Genomic DNA, 17,384 nt, shown 5'->3' with positions numbered 1-17,384 from the left:
GTCCAATCAGTAATTTACCTCAACACAACACTCTTTGGACCTATTTTATTTATAGACTATATGACGGTTTTGACGTAGTAGGTTCTATAAATTTACTATCAGCTCTGTAAAGTATTAACTGCCTTTATTTGTTCCCAATTCCATGTTTTTTGGTTTTGGGGTTTTTTTTAATGAGTGTATGTCCACTGTTAATAGTTCTTTTGAATAGTAATGACAGGCTTTGTGCTGGGCCAACCTTATTTTCATTAACATTTATATGACTACTAATAGGGGTTTGTAAAATGACCATTCAGGGTCAGGAATGTAGTTGGTGTATATACAACAATATCAGATATTCAGAGTCCAAAGGATTGGGCTTATTGGAGCCCACCTCTGTAGGAGTCAGAAGACTGGCCTTTTTATGAGCAGACAATATTTATGGTAGGTGTAGTAGAAGCACATAAAGAAGGGGTCTAACAGGGAGTAAGAATTTTTTTTTTTCCCAGTGGCACTAGACTGTTGCTCTTTGCACCAAATATATTACCTCTGAATTTATTTGGAATTTTGCAAGGTTTAAATCCCACAATGAGAACTGACCTCCCTTCCCCTGTATGAAAACTCTCCATTCCCTCTCTGTAACCAAGAAGATAATTTCTCAATGAGAAGCTCTGGCCTTATAAATAAGAATTGTCCAATAAATAAGTTTAGGTACTAAGCTGGAGAATCCCTTGTAGCCAAGAAGAGAGACCTGAAGAAAATCACCTTTCATGACTCTTCTCTCAGGCTAACTAACACACCCCTTTATTCCAGATTTCCCTCTCTCTCTCTAAGGTGTTTTTCAAACAGCCCAATGGAGCAGTTCATCCATCTCTGGACCTAAGGAGAAAGATAATTTTAGATTAAGATGGAAAAGCTGCCCAAACATGTAACCATTAAAGTCTTAAAATCTTAGGCAACCTAGGAGACTCTTAACACCATAAACTTAGCTCTCCACCTTCAAAGAGCTTGATGAAATAGCAAAAGGATAATGACAAGATGATAGTCTGGACTATTGCCCAGGCAATGAGAACAGAAATGAAGGCTTAGATGTAACAGACATTTTTGAGATGGAAAAATGAAATATTATGCACTTACTACATTATAAGCATTCCTTGCTACTAGAGATACAAAAAATGAAACTTCCTATTAGCTTACATTCTAACAGCAACGTGTGTATGTGAATACGTATATATATACATACTTGTATGTAGCAAAAGATAAATATAAATAAAAAGCAAAATTGAAGGAGAGCGTTTGAGAGTGAGAAATGTTCTAGAAAAGAATTCATATAGTAAGTAGTATTTGAGCTGGGTTTTAGTAGAAGGATTCTATGAAGTATAAGCAAGGAGGAAGTTTTCAGTAGTTTAGTCATCCAAGAGAGACATTGCAAAGTCAATGAGATGGAACATTCTCTGAGAAAGCTTGATCACAACATATGTAAGTGATGAATAGCATGCAATGAGATGGGGGAAATTTGGGGCAAGGTTGTGAAGAGTCTTAAAAGCTAAATGAGAAAGTTTGTTTTATTTTAAAAGCAGTTGGGAACCCCAAGTCCATCTACAAGACAAGTTCTAGGCAGAAATGTGTTCCTGCCTTCAAAGGAACATATGTTATAGTGGAGAGACAACATACAAAAAGCTGTATATTCAGAATCTAAAAAGATAGTATTTGAGCATGTTCAGGCATAGGAGATACTAGTGAAAGATTGGAGCATCAAGATTCACTGATCATAAAATGTGTGGAGAGGGGTAAAGAGGGCTCCAAAGGCAGGAAGTAAAGGGCTTTAAACACCAGGTTTGTGTTTGATCTTCGAGTTACGATTAGTCCACATAGTTTGAGTAAGGAGGCTAATAGACACATACACACATGTTGCTGTTAGAATGTAAGTTAGGGTGCAACAGTCCAGACCATTATTTTGTCTTGTCCAGAAAATCACTGGCAGATGATGGAAGAGTAGATAGGGAAAAAATGAGTGTTGTGAGACTGAAACTGGGTGGTGAGGTTAGGAGTGAGTAAATAGATCTGGCTAGTGACTAAATTATTCCACCAAACTTTTCTAAAGTAATAATCTCTTAGTTGCCAAATCCAATGGGCTTTCCTCAGTCATTCTTTTTTACTTCTCTGCAGCTTTTGACCCTATTAATAACTCCTTGATATACTCATCTATAGGTTTTTCAGCTACCACTCTTGATTTTCCTACCTATCTGGTGGCTTCTCTGATTTCTTTGCTAGATTCTCCAGATCATACCATCTAACCACATATTCTTCAGAATTCTGTCCTGAGCCTTTTAATCTACTTAACAGTTTTAGATGTCTGATGTCTCATTTCACATCTTATCCTTTTAGACATCTTGAACTGGATGACCAGTGGAGACATTGAAAATTCAACATGTTCAAAACAAAACTCATCTTTCCCCCTAAATTCTTTACCTAACCTTCTCTCCCATTAAGGGAAATGCCATCCCTCCAGCCCCTCAAAACTGAGTCATCTTAGATTCCTATCCATCTCACACACATCCAATCTATTCCCCAGAGCTGTCCATTTAACTTTTGCAACATTTCTCAAAACCCCTCTTCTTTCAAATTGCCATCATCCCCGTACAATCCCTCATTACCTCACAATCAGACTATTGTAATAATCTGCTGGTAGATCTGCTGACCTCAAGTCTCTCTCCCTGTTCCAATCTTTCCTCCAGTCATTAAAGTGATTTTCCTAAAGTGCCAATTCAAACACCCCCGTTTTTAATAAGCTCCAGTGGTTCCCTCTCACCTCCAGGAGTGAAAAAAATCCTCTAGCATTCAAAGCCCTTCACAACCTAGCCCTCCTACCATTCCAGCCTTTTTAGACCTTAGTCCACAACTTATTTATTCCCAGGTATTTTCTCTAGCTATTTTCCATTCCTGAAATGCTTTCTCTTATCTCTATTCATTGGCTTCCTTTTAACCCCACCTAAAATCCCTTCTATAGAAAGCTCTTCTTAGTGCTTCATAATTCTAGTTCCTTCTCAATTATTTCCTATTCTGTATATGGCTTCTTTATCTTTCTTTACTTGCCTCTCCAATTAGATTGTAAGCTCCTTGAGAGCAAGGATTGTCTTTTGCCATTTTTACATCCCCCGCCCTTACGACCAGGCCTGAAATATAGATGTTCAAAAAAGTTTTATCATTTAACTGAAGAAATAATAATTGAAGCTATGGAAACCTACATGAGATATAAAGAAAAGGGAACTCATGACAGCCCTCTGGGGAACCTACAATTTGTGGACGTGAGAAATGAAGAACCAACAAAGGAGGCCAAGATAAATAGGTAGAGATCCAAGAGACTAATAACAAAAACTTATGTATTCAAGAAAAGAGTGCTTAATGGTATAAGAAGCCACAGAGGTCAATAAATGAAGTACTGAGAAAAGTCTTTAGCTTTTGCAGTTAAAAGGTCATTGATAAAATTGGAAAGAACAGTTTCAGTATAATGATGTCAGAAGCCAGATTTTAGAGCATTTGGAAGTGAAAACACTGTAAATGTCTCAAGTTTAGGAAGGAAGGAGTGGGAAAATAAAAACAAGGGTCAGATAAAGGGTTTTGTTTCTAAGGATTGGGAAACACAGACTTGTTTGTGGGTATAGAGAAGAAGCCAGGGAACAAAGAGTGGGAATTACATTGATAGTCTATGGCAAAAGAAGGAACAGAAAGGGATCAAAGGTGCATATACTGTTACCTCTTCATCTGAGATGAGTAAAATAAGCTACTGGGGGAAGATGAAGTGATAGGAGAAGAAGAGGAAAGAAGGGCATTTTTTTCAGTAAAATAATATCCTCAACCAAATCAGGAAAAAAGAAGGTGGCTTGGGAGGAGTGAGGAGCAATAAAGTTTTAAATAGCTACGAAGGAAAATGGGATAACACTGATTGGGTGGAAGAGAATCCTGGTCTTCTGGCAAAGGGGGCCCAGCAGAATGCACTTAACACATTGACAGTGTATCCAGTCAGCATAGTTTTGGGATTTTCTCCAGCTCTGTTTATTGCTAGATGAATAGGGGAGCTGCACGTCAAGGGCACTAGTGACTAAGAATGGGGTTTGGCAAGGTTTATCATAAGCAGTAGAACAAGGAATTGGGATTCAGGTTGGTTGGTGATGCTTTAATTCCTGATATCACTGTCAGGTTCATTGGTGGCTGATGAAACCAATCCAAGCCCTGAAGGCTTTCTCACAGATTGGGCACAAGTGGTCCACATGAACATTTGAAGTGAGATGTCCACATTTGCACATCTTGTGTTTCTCTTGAGCCACAGAGCACAGCATCCCCTTTGATGTGGGCACACCATGCTGGCCAGTTCTCTGGCAGTGTCTCTTTTGTTATAATTCCAAAATTCTTCAGAGAGACTTTGAGAATGTCCTCATATGCTGCTTCTGTCCTTCGTGTGAGGGCTTACTTTGCATGAATTCATAAAATAGTCTTAGATAAACCTACATTTGATATTCAAAGGTGGCCAGTCCATCATAGTTGTGCTCTCTGCAGTAGAGTTTGAATGGTTGGCAGTTCAGCTTGAGAAAAATCCTCCATGTCTGGGACCTTATCTTGCCAGGTGATCTTTAATTTTCCTGAGGCAATTCAAATGGAAGTGTTTCAGTTTCCAGGCAAGGCACTGGTATACTATCCAGGTTTTACAGACATACAACAACGAAATCAGCACAGCAGCTCTGTGGATCCTCAGTTTGGTATTCAATCTAATACCTGTTCTCTCCCACACTTTCCTTCAGAGCTTCCCAAATAATAATCTAGCTCTGGCAATGCATCTATCAATCTCATCTACATGTAGATCCCTGAAAAATATACTGTCAAGGTAAGCGAATTTATCCACAGCATTCAAAAATTTTCCATTTGCTGTAATTGAGGATTCCACATATGGATGGTATACTGATAGCTGGTAGAAAACCTCTGTTGCCTTGGTGTTAATTGTCAGGCCAAAATTAGCACAAACAACAGAGAATAGATCTATATTTTGTTGCATCTCCACCTCAGAGACTACAATGAATGCACAATCATCCTCAACAAAAAAAAAAAAAAAAAAAAAAAATTCATACACAACTCTCCCTCCACTGTAGTCTTGACTTGGAATTAAGTGATAAGCAAGAGCTTTCAGTTTGCACCTTTTCTGTATCCTGGACAAGCCCTTCTCTACTAAGTATGGGACCTCTTCTTGCTCTGTGCTATGGTTTCTGGCCAATATTTCATCACCAGGGCCTATAGACTTCTCTGACTACCTTCCAAAGTACTGGAAAAATAACTCACTGATTTTTTCTGGGTTTTTCCAATCAAGATTTGAGCTCATGCATTTTCTAGATCTGTTTGGAGGAATTGTTGGTGGGAGACAGGAGAGCCTAGCTAAACTTCCAGCTTCTCTACCATTTTGGCTCTATTGTTCAATCATTTTCATCGTGTCTGATTCTTCGTGACTATACTTGGATTTTTTTCTTTTGCCATTTCCTTCCCCAGTTTATTTTACAGATGAGTAACTGAGGCAATCAGGGTTAGGTGACTTGACCATGGTCACACACAGCTGGTGAGGATCTGAAGGCAGATTGGAATGCAGGAGGATGAGTTTCCCTGACTCCAGGTCCAGCTCTCTATCCACTGAGCCACCTAGCTGTCCCTTCTTGATTCTGCCTTCTCCTTAAAACTGAATCTTTAAACACTGTAGCAATGCTGCCTTATTAGCAATGCAATTTTCCACTTTTAAGACAACTAAAACATTTTTGACAGGTTCCTAGAGCTAATTAAAACTTTGGTAAAATCTATTTCAGGATGACTCTTGCTTGAAGTGGGACTACAATGAATTCCTTTGATGACTTCACTTCAGAGTGCTTGGAACATGCTTGGGTCTTGTTTATGAGTCCACATTAGTGTTGTTGTTTTTTTTAATTTCTTTAAATTATTTTTTAATTTACAGCCAGGTGGAAATCTCTGCATGATCAGACTAAGAGAACTGGAAGTTCCCCCTTTAGTCTGGGATTTCTGCAATGAAATCCCAGGAGGCTGGAGCATTATACTCATTCCCTCTCCCTAAAGGTCCAAACTGGGTTCAGTCCTTGAGAGAGTTTGGCTTTCTTTTCTTACATTTTTGGCTCATTTAGTTTATTTCCCCTGCAAACCAGATAGGGCCAAGGGCTGAAACTCTTAAGACTCAGCTCTAATACCTCAAAATCAAACTACAAATCTGCTGCTTGGTTCTGTATTTGCCCCTTGTTCAATACACAACTGCTCCTTCCCCCAGACTGCCACCCTTAGGGAAAGGTCCCTTACTTAGTGACCCACTGGATCTGTGACCAGGAACTGGGCAGTAAGCAACAGAGTTGCCAGTTGTGACCTTTTCCTGCATTCTGCGCAGTTAGACCCCTCTCTGTCGGTCAAGGTCTAGCCTTGGTACTCAGTCTCAGCCTCTTTCAGGCTTTCATGCTAGAATGTTTCTTATAGCTGTTTAGGCTAGATCCTAAATCTTCATCAATCAACAAATCATTATTGAACACCTGTGATGTACAAGGCACTATGCTAAGTACTCTGAGAGACACAAAGATTTAATAGGATGAAATCTCAAAGAATCAACAGTCGAGTTGGGGAAACAAGATATAAAATATGCATGGGAAATACAAGAAATGTCACAAAGGTAGAATATTATTTGACGTGATAGAAGATGATAATCATACAAGTAATGTGTTAATTTCAGAAGAAATCAATGTTCGCACTGCATAATAAATGAGAAGAGTTCAGATTGGGATGGTCAAGTAAGACTTAATGAAAAAGAAAATTAAGTTGGAGCTTAAAGAATGGGTAGAATCTGGGTAAGTAAAGAAGAGAGAAGGAATAACAGGGAAAATGAAGAGACTAGATAAAGGTGAAAATATACATTCAAGAACAATAAATAACATGGTTGAAAATAATAGAATTATATTACATATAAAATAATGATATAGTAAGTCGGATTGAGGGATTTATGTTGGAGAATAGGGTAAAATAAGGCTGAGAAGATAGGCAAGCAACAGATTATGGAAAAAAATTAATGCCATGTTCACAAAATTATACTTCCACCTCCTGCAGGCCAAAGGTAGTTTTTGTTATTGTTTTGTGGGTTGTTATTGTTTTGTTTTGTTTTGTTTTTATCAAAGGATTGATACAATAAGAATAATGTTTTTTTGAAAAATTGACCTTAAAAGCAATAGAATAATTTCTAATATAACAGCAACATTACAAAGACAAACATTACTGTCCAAGACTTAAGAATTCTTATCAATGCCATAATCACTTTTCCAGAGGTCTAAAGATATTTTATGCTACTCACTTCCTGATAGAAAAGTGATGGACTCAAGTTCTAGAATGAGACAGACATTTTGAGTCTTGGTCAATGTGGGAAATTTTTTTTTGCGTGATTATGAGTATTTATTGCAAAACTTTGCTTTTATTTTTCTTTTATTTTCTAAAGAAGAAGTAGGTGGGAAAAAGAACTAGTAATGAGCCTGCTAAAAAGGCAAAGGAAAGGGATAGAGAGAGAAAGAGATGAGGGGCATGGAAGCATTTTTAAATGTTCAGAAGAAAAAAAGCCAGAAGGAAACATAGATAATCAAGAAAACTTTGAGAGTCACATTTTAAATTTATTATATACTTAAAGGGAAAAGCAAAGTGTACATAAGAGAGATTTACAGTTTTATTTACAATCCTCTTTTTCTGTTCTACTCTGTAAGTGGAAGAACTTGTTCTATTCAGTATTTGGTAAATTCAGGACAATTTTTTTTTTTAATGATCTTAACATAATGTATTAGAAAGGATAAAAACTGGAGGAGGAAGACAAGTAGTTTTTATCCTATCTATCCTTTTCCCCAATAAGTATAAGATAAAATATACCCCCATCAAAGGGTGTAGGAGATCTCCTATAAAAAGTAATATTAGATTATTTGCAACAAACATTGACTATAGGCAAAACATTGAGCCTAGGGAAGATAAGTGGCATAATAGAAAGGTAAACCAGTGCTGAAGTAAGAAGGATCCAGATTCAAATATGAATTCAGACAACTTCACACTTATTAGCTGGGTGAGCCTAGACAAGTCACTTAACCCCAACTGCCTCTACAAAAAAAAAAAGTCCTAAAATCAAAGATTACATAAGGATGCAGAGGGAGAATACAGATAAAGAGAGAGATTAGGGCATAGCCATACACTTAAGTCAAAAGTTCTTAATCTAAGTGCCATGAACTTATTTTATTTTTAAAATATTTTGATTAAAATATATAATTGGTTTTATAATCCCATGCATTTTATTTTATAAATTTAAAAACATTCTGAGAAAGGATCCACAGACTTTGCCATATTGTCAAAGGATGAATCCATGACACCAAAAAGATGAAGAATTTCTGATTTAAGTCTTTTTAATTCCACCAAACCAAAACTAGGACAAAGACAAATTCTCCTCTTCCATAAGACAGGACAAAAGGCATTCTATGATGGAAGGGATTAGTTTATGTCCCAAATGCTATATAAGTCCTAAGCAAAGACATCAGACATTAGAGATGTCAAATACCTTTCATTTCCTGTTACAAAGCCCTGTATTGCATAGGAAGAAGGATATCAGTGAAGAGAGAAATAGAGGAATCAAAAGACATGGAGATGCATCCATCTCAGATCCCACTTTGGAATGGTCCTCACCACTTTTCCATTGGCCTTAGGAACAGATGCTCCTAGTCAGGGTCTTTAAAAATGGATAGAGATAGAAAAAGAAAAAGAAAAGGAAGAAGGAAAGAAATTAAAGTAGAAAGAGAAGAAATGAAGAAAGGGAAAAAAAGGAATGAAGGAGAGAAGGAAGGAAGGAAAGAAGAAATGAGGGAAGTAGGGAGGGAGAGAGAGAGAGAGTGAGTATGTATATATCTTTCAAAGTTCCTACCTTTCTACAGTTACATTGGAAGCTGGGATTCCTTCTAATTACCATGCTCTAACTTTGAAGGGAACCTCACCATGAAATGGGCATTGGAATTAAAAACCAAACTAAGGAATAACATAATGTAGCCCCTCCCCACTGGTCTTATCACAATTCCTCTGGATATTAAAGGAAAAACTATTGATCTGCAGCATCTGCAAATGATAATATTCATTGACTTAAAAAATCTCAGTATTTCAATGTACTTCATGAATCATGTTGTCAAGAGGTGTCAAAACTGCAACCACAACATTCTGAGTGTGGTCTAAACTAGATTAAAATGTGATTGGGGAATATTTAGCAAAATAAATACACAATACAACAAATAAGATGTGGCTTTCTAAGTCAATATGTAGTCTGCAGGAATCTTTATGTATGGGTTTAGTGGCTCCTATTTCTCTTTCAGTTTGACACTAATGTTCTAATCCATTCCATACTTGAACATGAATTCCCCATATGGCATATATGCACTCTGTGCAGTGGTGATACGGGCTCTGCCCACAGACTCCCAATAATGTGGAACTTTGTGGGGACTTATTATTGAAGCACATCAACCAATCAGCAACCATTTATTATGTATCTACTATTTCTAGGCATTGAACTAAGCATTAGAGTTTCAAAAATGAAACAGATTCTGCTCTGAATGAGTTATCTAAGATTCTGTCATGGAAATAATATTGTATGCATAAATATATGCAAGAGACACATAAAGCAAACGTGGTAACATTTGATAGGAAAACTTTGGGAGTAGAGGAGACTGAGAAAGATTCCTAAAGTTTTCCTAAAGAAGGTAGAACTTCAGCTGAGTCTTGTATGAATTCAGGGACTATAAGAATCAGTGGTAAAGAAGAGCATATTAGGCATAAGGTATAGTATCCCATGAAGCATGACGATGGGAAAGAAAGCATTGTGTGTGAAGAAAGCAAATAGGTCAATATGTTTGTACAATAGTGTAATCATGGAGAGAAAGGAAGAGACCAGGGTGAGGAAGAGATTTAAATGTTAAGGAGAGAAATCTATACTTGATCTTAGAGATAATAAGGAATCATTAGCATTTTTGAGTGACAAAGACAGATCCATGCTTTAGGAAAATCACTTTGGCAGTTGAGTATAGCAAGAACAGGGGTAAAAATATGAAAATGGAAGTGATGGTGAGAAGAAAGAATAGGTTTAGGAGAAGTGAGACATAAGAGGAGGTAAAATGATAAAGATTGTGTTCCTTCAGAGGAATTTTAAGAGTTCTTGATCCCAGAAATGGAAAATTTATAGATGATGGCAAGATCAAGGGTCTTTAAATAACTGAGGTGGAATAAAGAAATAGGTCCTGAAGACAGAGGAGTTTGAAAAACTGAGAGGTGAGGGAACATTACCATGTATTTTTAAAGTCTCCCAATACAAAGGTAAAAATTAGGGTAAAATTAAAGACTGAGCCAGGAACTGAATTAATTAACAAAGAAGAAAGAGAATTTTATGGAAATAAATAGAAAACACCCAGTAGGATAGAGTAATAAATTTGGATAAAGTAGAAGATGTGGTCTTTAAACTTGTAGCTAGAGAATATAGACTAATTCAAAGACTTTCAACAACAAACTGTCTTTATTTGAATAGGCACCATGGGAGAAGAGAAGAAATCACTAGGTAGAGATCCTTTAAAAATTAAAACAAAAACCACCCATTCAGGATAGTTCCAAGATGGCCTAAAAACTGTTACTTCAAATCAGGTCATGCTGTTTATAACTTACCAAAGTGTATTATTGTCCTTTTCTTCAGATAAATATATAATCCAATAAACAAAACTGTGAAAAACAGCATAAATTTAAGGGGAACAAAAAACAAATGTACAATTTGAGCTTGAGACTCTAGGCTTAGAAAACTTCTGGAGAATTTATTTAGTCTTGATATTCAGAATTTAGAATTAGATTAGTTTTCTGGTTGTCTGTCACTGCCCTTGCCTGTGAACAGGAAATATTTCACTCATTAAGTATTCATTAAGCACATTTACTTAAAGGAGTGATAAAGTCACCAAACCATGGAACTCACCAAAAGAAAAAAAAGTTTTATTGGGACTTTCTTAGAAAATGCAATCATTTGATAACCTTCCTCTCAGTCTCATCTCCCATAATATACCTTCCTTTCTTATGAATGATGTTCCTAATGAAAAGTGAATATGAAGAGAGATGTATGATATAAAGATTTCCTCTCTGTTGCCCAACAGGGATTCCTTGTAGCTTTAAGAAAGCAAAGGACCTTTCTGGGAAGAATGGGTAGTACTGTTCATTAGGAAGAAAGCAAAGATGACATGCTTATCAGATCTGCAGATAACACCGAGCTAAAAGGGGTAGTTAGCACACTGGATGAGAATAAATTACAATTATGGATCATATCTAATAAGATGAAATTTAAAATAAAGAAGTACAACAAAGGATTCATCCAATAATATGTTTGTAATAGATGATTATTTAGCAAGGGCATGGGATAACTTCTGTACAGCCCATATTCTACTTTAGCATCTTTATGTCAATAGAATTTAAGGGAGGCCAATAATACACTAGGTGAACCCCTTTTCGTGAATATGTGGGAGGATTAGACAAGAGTCACGAGGGATGAGTTGCATGGTGGATTGAAAATTACATCACTGAAGGAAATATCTATGTTAATGAAATGATAGATCCATTGCAAAGTGGAGTATAAATGTTAAATCCTACATTTGGGTTCAAAAAATCAATAACATGAACATCATATCCATGGTCTGGATACTCCTTGTTGCCTCCCTCTACTTTTCATCTTTCTTTTGTGTGCTATCTTCCTTCATTATATTGTAAGCTCTAGAGGAAAGGGACTGTCTTTCTTTTTCTTGTTTGTAATCCTCAGTACTTAACATGATGCCTCGCACATAGTAGGCACTTAATAAATGTTTGCAGAATTTAACTGTAATCATCCCATTAAAAGGTTCTTGCTAAGTTACACTGGAACAACATCTACTGAGATCCTTGCCACATAGGCTGGAAAAGCTGTCCCCTAGATTTCCTTGGGTCAGGACATTAGGGGTTGAGCCATTGATAAAATTTCCACATCACCCAGGGTATAAAAAGGCCAGCCCACAATGTGCCTGACATCAGGTGACCAACCTTCCTTAAACCCCAAGCCTCTCCATTTTAATAAGGCTAGACTTTGAATAACAGATGGGGAATCCATGACTGTATATGTACTGAAAAGCTCATCCAATTTGGAACTGCCAGAATTTGTGCTCCAATGAAATAGCCTTTGAGAGCTCAAAATCAAGGTCACCTCCATCCTACATTAAGTTATGGCTAAGATTTTGGCAAGGGATATTAGAACTAAATTGCCAATACTTTTTAAACAATAATATTTTTTTTTCTATATTTGTGCCTTGCTTTTAATTTTTTCACTTTACTCCCAACTCTGAGAAAGAACTGAACTGGTAAGTATAGAAATTTGCAGTGTAGAGCTGGGGAAAGCAGGTTAGGATTAAGATTTTTTTGCTTTCAGCATTCATTTTCCCTTCCTTCTACCTTCATCCACTGATATATAATCTATCCTTCAAAATCTATATTCTGGTACGGTGCACAGCACAAAGTAGGTGTTTTATAACTTTGTTGAATAAAAGAATTAATGGATGAAATGAGAAAGTCTTTCATAGAGTCTCACTAGATCTTCTACGTCCTGACAACTCCTGCCCCTAACCCTCAAAACAGACGTCTCCCAAAGAGTTGGGGCCAAATAATGAAATTAAGACTGTGGAGTGACTTGGTCTCAAAGGCAAGTTGACGACCAAGGACTAGATTTGGCTTATCTCCCAAACTAGGTTTCTTTCAATGATGACATGGTATCTATTTATGGAGAGATAAAAAGAAGAATTTCTAATTAAGCTTGGGAAAATTGGCTATTAAATATTAAGGAATATTAGATAACTTAAAACTAGATGGAATAATCTTTCAGGTATCATCAGAAGTGGGGAAACAATGATACCTATAATTGTTTCTGTGATTTTTAGATTTGATTCAACACAACAAATATCAATTAAATACTTATAATATATAAAGAATTATAAAAGATGAGCATGGCAACATACTCATACTGCTAAACAACATGCTGATCCTGTTAATGACTTATCAGTGGAAATTCAGAATTCTTAGTTTCCATGAAGTTTAGGTTTCACAAAAGGTGCCACACAATTTGTCCCTCTATGATATTGGTCTTTCTCATTTCATTCATTAATTCTTTTACTCAACAAAGTTTTAAAACACCTACTTTGTGCTGTGCACCGTATCAGAGTATAGATTTTGAAAGGCAGATTATATATCAGTGGATAAAGGTGGAAGGAAGGGAAAATGAATGCTGAAAGCAGAAAAATCTTAATCCTAACCTGCTTTCCCCAGCTCCACACTGCAAATTTCTATACTCACCAGTTTCAGTTCTTTCTCAGACCTTTCTCTAGGGGCATAAAGGATTCTGTTCTCAGTAATCTTCAGTGGCTCCCTCTTGCCTCCAGGATAAAACATATGATTTTTACCTTGGCATTCAAGGCTCTACATAATCTTGCCCCTACTTACAATATCATCATTTTCCACTATTCTGCTCTAACCAAACTGGCTTGCTCACTTGTGCCTATGCCTATTCTCTTTACCCTACCTGAACTCTCTCATTTTAGAGATGACTTTCCTGAGATCCCAAGAAACTATGGGATTGAATCAAGATCCTAGAGGGGGGTAAGTAAACTGGAATTTGAACTTTGGTCCTTTGATTCCAAATACAATGCTTTCTCCATCATACTAAGATGAGTGACTTTTTGCCTTCTGTAGTCTAACTGAATGGAGAATTGAGTCTGGTTCCAGAGGTCCCCTGCAATTCTTCCAAATCTTTCTTGCCTCCAAGAGATATAAGGACAAGAAGGAAAAAAAGCCAGAAAACCTCCCTCACTAAAGACAAACCATGGCCATTTCTGTTCTGAAAAGGAAAAGCCAAGAGCTTATTTGAGTTGTTAGGTATTCCTTGCAGCTGTTCCCTTTTAAATATTTATCTTGGCAAATGACACCAACATCTTTACAACTTATTTTAATTATGTGCCTTTTAAGCAAACCAAGCTGTAAAACCAGCTCTATCTGCTGAGATTTATGGAATTCATAGCCTGGCTCTTATTAAAATAAAAAAAGAAAGAAAAAAAGAGCCCCTTGAGATTGCTAGCCAAGGGGATGTATGCAGGCAGGGATGAAACATCTTCCTCCTTCCTCTCAGTGGTTCTAACCTTTTCTAGATGAGTCGCTTGGAAAATGGAAATATAAATGCTTTTATTTCCCAAGGTTGGTTATTTGTTCTTTTACCATTTGGAAGATCCACCAAGAATTTTAAGGTGGAAGCTAGGGATGGAACAGTCTGAAGTGGAGAAACTGAGGCTCTGATCAGCAAAGAAAATAGACTAGATTCCCCAGAGGAAATGTGATTCTAAGACAAAGGACAACATGACTTCTGGAAGTCTCTCTTAAGCCCCAGAATCTTGAGAAGTTTCCATGGGAACAGACATGAGTCAGCCATTCTGGTTTTCAATTTAGTGCCTTCTCTTATAGACCATCTCCATCTGCCCAATAGCTAACCCATAGAGCCTTTCCCATCAGTTGACCCTTTTGCTATGTAATCAGTTTCAGGCCTTGAAGCAAACTAATCGCCTTTATTGTCAATAAAGTAATGTAGAAAAACCACAAGAAAACCATCTGGGTAACCAATCAATGCTGTGGTGATGACAGCAGCTAAGTGACGCTCTAGAGCACAGAGGGCTGGCACGCGTCTGGAAGACTCACTTTCAGGAGTTCAAATCTGACCTCAGACACTTTCTATCTGTGTGATCCTGAGTAAGTCAATTCATCCTGTTTGCTTCAGTTTCCTGAAATGAGGTAGAATGGGAAATGGTAAACCATTACAGCATCTTTGTCAAGAAAATCCCAAATGGGCTCACCAAGAGTCAGACACGAAAGAACAACAACAGAGTGATGATATGTTTTAAGTTGGGTTGTGAATTGGTTGAAACTATTATATAAAGCAGTTTAGATTTATGAAAAATAAGTTAATGAATTATTTATGCTTTTTGACCCACCTTTCTGTCTATAGGGCATATAACCCCAATGAGGTCAATGACATATATGTTAAAATATCCAAAGTAATGCCTTTTGTAGGGAGAAAAAAGTGCCCATGAAATAGGAAATCAATATTTTTTTAAAAACCAGTAATAATAATCAATTATTAAGAATATACTTATAACAGGCACCACACTAAGTACTTAACAAATATTTCACTTGATTCTCACAACAGTCCTTTGAGATGATGCTATTATCATCCTTATTTTTTAGATAAGAAAACAAAGAAAAAGGTTAAATGATTTCTTATATATCTATATGACCTGCATTCAAGTCTTTGTAACTTCAGGTCCAGCAATTTATCTATCTAGCCAAACAAATTGTGGCATAGGAATGTGACATAACGTAGACATTGTGATGTAGTGGAAAGAGTCAAGAGTATGCATTCTTGGGCACAATGCCTAATTTATTTTTCTGATCTGCAAAATGGGAGGTTGATCCTAAATTATTGCATCATATTCTAAAAGGGTTGTGGTACATACTTGGAGCATCTGGGATAGTGTCCCACTTATGGAAACACTGAGTGAGAATCCTAATTCTGGGAGAGTCAAGAGGATATACATGTACATTGTCTCCAGTAACTTGGACAGTACCTCATGATTGTGATGTCAAAAGTGAAATATATCAATATTTTTAAAATTTCTCAATGCTTAAAATAAGCAGAAGCTGTCCTTTGGCATCTCTTTTCTTCTAGTTAAAAATGCCAAGCTACCTGAGAACCTACAGCATGTCTTATAAAAATGATCCAATCTATATGAACTAGATCAAATCACTATCTGTTGTTCTCAGTTTCCTCATCTGTAAAATTTTAAAAAAAATTAGAAAGAATAGCACCATGCTTGGCACACAGAGATGGGGACTGTACTTGTGCTTTCACCATCAGTAAGGAGTTCCCAGTGAGAAGCCCAATATATCAATGAAGACTGATGCTTGTTGAGAGATTAAATGACTTGCTCAGACTCATGAAGATCCTATACTTGAATCTAAGTCTAGCACTGGAGCCAGGTTTTCTATCTGCAATGCCTCTCACTTGGAATTTAATAGAAACTTAACAAACACAAGATATCCTAAAAATATTTGTGCAGTTTTAAGCATTAGTAAAGCTATTCATGTGAGTTAAAAAATGAGCAGAACTATTTCCAGGGGCATATTAGTAAATGGAGGGGAATGGAGTAAAGAAGGATGCTCAAATACTTTTAAATTTATTGTGCATTATTGACTTCTCTATCATTTACTTACGCCTAAATTGTGAACAAAACAATAAATCAAGTACTGATTTGAAGCATTTGCTGATTTTCAAGGTATAAATGCTCATCATACTAAAAATGAGATGACTCCCTCCAATACATCCTGCCTCTCTCTCACCTCTCCCTTTCTTATCACTGAAAAGCTCCTGTATCTCATCCAAGCTTACCACATCTCCCATTTTCCCCGTGTTGGAAATGACAGACAACCTGTCTTGGCTCCATTCTACAGATGGAGAACTTCAGAGCAGAAAGCATTAAGGGCTCCCTTAGGATGAAATTGATAGCAAACAAGCAGAGAGCTAAAACGTTTGTGAAATTCTATTACATTTATTTATCCTGCAAAATAGACCGTATTAACAGATATCATTCCTAGGGGTCCAATTATCTGGAAATGATGCTGCCTTATCCTCCCCCTGCATCCTTCCAGTCATTTGTGAGATTTGATAGGATTGGAGGGAGAGAGAGAGAGAGACGGAATTGGAACTTCCCTCATAATTCTTTATTTTAAGGAATGAATCTCTGAGCGAGTTAGGAGAGAGTTATTGTGAGACGCGTGAATTCGGGGCAAGTCAGCAAGCATTTGTTCATCGCCTACAGTGTGACGAGAACTGGGCTAAGCCCAGTATACAGTCCCTATTTTCAAGGAGTTCAAGGGAGATACAATATGAAATAAGCTAATATAAAGATGACATTATTGAAAATAAATTTGAAAGAAAAGAACTAGCTTTCAGGGAGACGGAACGGTGAGTTTTATAAGTGATATAAAAATTAAAGATATTGATTTTTAAAAGTGTTTCAGTTTATACGAGACCCCTGGCTGGCCACGCTTCTTACTTTGTTCTTTGCTGCCCGGGACCAGAGAAAGATGAAGGAATAATAAGTTCCGAGTTGCTTTGCCGGGCAAGAGGGCACCTTTTGCTGTCCTTCTGGAGGCGGACCTTACTCTCTGGAGGCGGACCTCTCTGGGGGCGGACCTCTCTGGGGGCGGACCTCTCTGGGGGCGGACCCTAC

The sequence above is a fragment of the Sarcophilus harrisii genome, chromosome 4 (genome assembly GCF_902635505.1).
Source record: "Sarcophilus harrisii chromosome 4, mSarHar1.11, whole genome shotgun sequence".
In the NCBI taxonomy this organism is placed as follows: domain Eukaryota; kingdom Metazoa; phylum Chordata; class Mammalia; order Dasyuromorphia; family Dasyuridae; genus Sarcophilus; species Sarcophilus harrisii.
Note: the sequence above shows the minus strand (reverse complement) of the source record.